This window comes from Mastomys coucha, unplaced genomic scaffold (genome assembly GCF_008632895.1).
Source record: "Mastomys coucha isolate ucsf_1 unplaced genomic scaffold, UCSF_Mcou_1 pScaffold23, whole genome shotgun sequence".
NCBI classification, from domain to species: domain Eukaryota; kingdom Metazoa; phylum Chordata; class Mammalia; order Rodentia; family Muridae; genus Mastomys; species Mastomys coucha.
This window is the reverse complement of record NW_022196906.1, coordinates 60,052,698-60,057,187: the sequence shown is the minus strand read 5'-3', so window position 1 is coordinate 60,057,187 and position 4,490 is coordinate 60,052,698. Positions and strand designations below refer to the sequence as shown.

General features: G+C 46.3%; 1 non-coding gene across 1 annotated transcript; it reads right to left on the bottom strand.

Moving 5' to 3' along the window:
- Positions 1-2,203: 2,203 nt before the first annotated feature.
- LOC116074003 lies at positions 2,204-2,310 on the bottom strand. The gene has a single exon (XR_004111996.1). It is a non-coding gene; the product is annotated as a U6 spliceosomal RNA (small nuclear RNA).
- Positions 2,311-4,490: the final 2,180 nt, after the last annotated feature.

The window sequence follows — 4,490 nt, the reverse complement described above, 5'->3', positions numbered from 1 at the left end:
AACAGACAACGTGTGGGGCAGAACCTCAGAAGCTTGCAGTGTAGGACTCTGGATGAGGCACGGTGATGGGGCACAGTGGTAAAGATGTGCTTCACAAGCGGGAGGCCCTGGAGGTGGTTGGTCTCTGGGTTCAGTCCCAGCACTGGGGGAAGGAGTGGGGAGGAGAGAAAGAAACAAAATTAAAAAGCATCCAAGCTACATTTTACAAATAGAAAGACCAGGGCAGGGTCTGGGCTCTGGCCACCCAGGAGACTGTGGAAGCTCCTAGCTGCATTCACCCCTCCCCATCAAGACACCAGCCCGGTCCTGACAGTTGTACTTTGGCTAGTAAGAGCTCCAGACATCAACCGTTTGCCTCCATCCAGACCTGGAATTGGGAAACAAGGGATAGGAATTGTCCTTCCTGACGTCCACTCTCAGGCCTTAGCTTCCTGAAATACAGCTGTGGCAGCAGCTTCGGGATTTGGCAGGACATCTAGCATTCATTAAAAAAAACCCAAAAAACAAAAAAACATTCTATGGGGCTGGGGATGTGGCTCAGCTGGTAGGGCCCTTGCCTCTGATGCCCTACCCTGGTTATGATAACCCAGCACAGCATAGAGCTACGAGTGGTGACTCAGGTCCTGTAATGCCGGGGCTCACGGAGTTCAATGTCATTGTTGGCTGTGTAGCAAGTTGAAGGCCAGCATGAGACCTTGTCTTGAAAGATAAAAAACAAAAAACAAAAAACAAAAACCGAAAACAACAAAGAACCATGGGCCACAGGGCACTCCTGAACCACTGGCCACTGGCAGAGCCTGGCGATTTCTGTGACTACAGGGAGAAAGCTAATGAACTTTTCTGAAGGCTATGGACATGCAGATATGCTGTCAGCCTCCCAAAGACACTGGATCTTTCTGGGCCCTGCCCCGCGGTAAGTTCTAGACTAGCAATTGCAGAAAGATGGACAGGGCTGGCTGGTAGCACAGGGACCACACCCCACCCCAGTGTGTGTCAGCTGCAAGCATCCGGGTCCAGTGCAAAAAGACTCTGCTGGGTTTGGATTGCCGCAGCCCAAGGAAACACGGGCCCAGAGGTGATGAGAGATCTCCCAACAGGCAAACAGCACGTGGCAGAGCAGAGTGAGGAATGCAGGCATCTGGGAAGCCACAGGCTCTGCCCGGAGTGCTGTATCCACCCCTCCAGAACACAGCTTTCATCTCACGCTGGCTGCCTCCGGAGCTCCACTGTGCTTGCCAAGGCAAAGTGTGCAAATCACACCTAAAGCAGAAGCAGGCCTGGTGCTTGCTTCCTCAGTCCACTTCCTGTTTGGAGGTCAGCGTAGTCACTTCCAGCTCTTCTTACCCAGATCAAGAGACTCTCCCTCCAAGGGCATGCCTTAGTGTGTGATTTAGGGAAGGGGTGAGACTGTGTATGTGGCAGAACCTACTGGTTATGTGGCCGTCCCCATCTGCCTGAAATCTCACCACGAAAGCTATTCCTTGGTATCATTTCCCTCTTGGAATTCCTGAGACTCGAGACACCTCGTGTAGCCATGAGCTGGGAAAATACTTCACGGTTTATGAAATACATTCCCTGCTGATTGGGAGGGTGGCTGTTTTTGTTCTGAGATGGTCTCATGTGCTTCAGGCTAGCTTCAAACTTACTCTGTAGCAGAGAATGACCTCAAAGTGCTGCGCTCCTGCCTTTGCCTGCCCAGTGCACCCGTTATGCTGAACTGGAGGTCAGTCCTAGAGTTTTTCTGCATGGTAGACAAGCACTTTACCAGCTGAATTGTGTTCCCCATCCCCAAACAGGTTTTTAAAAAGTGTATTCCATTAGCTCAAAGTCATTCTCTTCTATGGAGAACAGTTGGGCTACAAGTGAATTAGACTTAGAGTCCTTTTTTTTAAAAGTCTTGCCATGTGTGATGGTGAAAATATTTAATCCTAACACTGGAGAGACAGAGGCAGATGGAACACTGGGGAGACAGAGGCAGGTAGATCACTGGTTTAGAGCCAGCTTCATCTACATAGAGAGTTCCAGGCTAGCCAGGACTACATAGTAAGACCTAGTCTCCAATAAATAACTAAAACTGTTTAGTCTTTCTGCAGTGTTTGGGATCAGGCACAGCATCTGATCATGCTAGGTAAGTTGTCTTTCACCAGGGTACAGTCTAGCCCTAAAACTTTCCTAATTTCTGTTTTTTCTTTTTTTTTTTTTTAAAAATATGGAATGCTTCACGAATTTGCGTGTCATCCTTTCGCAGGGGCCATGCTAATCTTCTCTGTATCGTTCCAATTTTTGTATATGTGCTGCTGAAGCCAGCACAAATGTCATATAATGGCTAGAAGCAGTCAAGTAGTTGCTGGGACTTGAACTCAGGATATTTGGGAAGGCAGTTGATGCTCTTAGCCACTGAGCTATAACTCCAGCCCTAATTTCTAATTAACATATAACGATTGATGTTGTGATGCATATATCTCTATATATCTATAACATGCAATGGTCAGAAAAGTAATTACCATTTTTTAAAAATTTATTTTATGTGTATGAGTGTTTTGTCTGTATCCATTTGAGTAATTTCACTATGCTACAGAACACCAGAACCTCTACGCATTTTTATATGGCTAACCATTTTTATAAGGCTAACCATCATCTCTGACTTCCTTCTCAGCACTAACAATCTTTTTTTTTTTTTTGGTTTTTTTTTTTTTTTTTCGAGACAGAGTTTTTCTGTGTAGCCCTGGCTGGCCTCGAACTCAGAAATCTGCCTGCCTCTGCCTCCCAAGTGCTGGGATTAAAGACATGTGGCATCAAACCCGGCAAGCACTGACAGTCTTATCAACTGGTTTGAGATATGTGTGTGTGTGTGTGTGTGTGTGTGTGTGTGTGTATTTGTGTAGATCTGTGTGGATGGAGAGTCTGGAAGATCCCTGAAACTAGAGCTTAAAACAGCTGTGAGCTGTCCAACATGAGTGTGGGACTCAAACTCAGGTCCTCTGGAAGAGCATTATGTGCCCTGGGCCATCTCTCCAGCCTCTATGAAGTCAAGTGTTTTTTGTTTGTTTGTTGTTTTTGTTTTTGTTTTTGTTTTTGTTTTTGAGACAGGGTTTGGGCTGGAGAACTGGCTCAGCAGTTAAGAGCACTGACTGCTCTTCCAGAGGTCCTGAGTTCAAATCCCAGCAACCACATGGTAGCTCATAACCATCTGTAATGAGATCTGATGCCCTCTTCAGGTATGTCTGAAGACTGCTACAGTGTACTTATATATATAATAAATAAATAAATCTTAAAAAAAAAAGAGACAGGGTTTTTCTGAGTAGTCCTGGCTATCTTGGAACTAGCCTCAAATTCAGAGATCTGCCTGCCTCTGCCTCCCAAGTGTTAGGACTAAAGGCATGGGCCACCATGATCCAGCCTTGAAATCAACTTTTTTTTTTGTTTTTTTGTTTTTTTTGTTTTTTTTTGAGACAGGGTTTTTCTGTGTAGTCCTGGCTGTCCTGGAACTCACTCTGTAGACCAGGCTGGCCTTGAACTCAAAATATGCCTGCCTCTGCCTCCCAAGTGCTGGGATTAAAGACGTGCACCACCACCGCCCGGCTGATTTTTTTTTTTTTTAATGGTCAGATTGTGTGTATGTGTTCGATTTCATAGTCTCCATTGATCCAAGGACATCTGGTTAATTCTGTACCTTGGATCCTGTGAACAACAGAATCATCATGGAAGTACAGCTGTCTCCTCCTCAATGCACTCCTTCCCTCCCCTTCCTCTGGATATGCAGCTAGTAGAGAGATAGCTGGATCATATGATAACTCTATTTTTAGTTCTTGAGGAACTTCCATACTGTTTTCCATAGTGACTACACTAATTTCCATTTCCACCAACAGAGTATGAGAGTTCCTCTTTCTGACATCTCATTTGTTATTTGTTTAGTTTGGTGATAGCCATTCTATCTGGTGTGAGATGATTCCTCATTGTGGTTGAACTATTTTGGTCCTCTTCACATCAGCGAAAGGTAGAGTAGCAATTTCAACACGTCTATGGGACAAATGAGGTCACCAAGAAAGGCAGAGGACTTGCTAATCAGAGCCCGAACTTAAACGTAGGTCTTCCTGCTCTCTGTGCCGGAGAGGACATAACAGGCAGGTTTGGGTAGGAAAGCAGAAGGGACACGTTCTGGAAGACAGAGCTTGGCCAAAAAGGAACATGGGTCCCCGTGGTATGGAGGGTCTGGCAGGAAGCAGAAAGAGCTTGTCAGTTAGGAGCCAGATGGGTAAGTGCCTTTCCTCCAGGCTCCAGCTGTCCTCTGTGCTCTGAAAATGCCATCTCTGTTGCCTGACACCAGATAGGAAAGCAGGGAGGCTCATTAGTCTGTTAGCACTGGCTGAGTCAGGGCCTCACAAATGTGTTCCTCATGTGACTTGAAATGAGTCAAGAGGGGAAGTGGTGGGAGGGGATTCCCAGGATACAGGCAGCTGAGGGCCTCCGGGAAGGAGGCCTAGAGATGG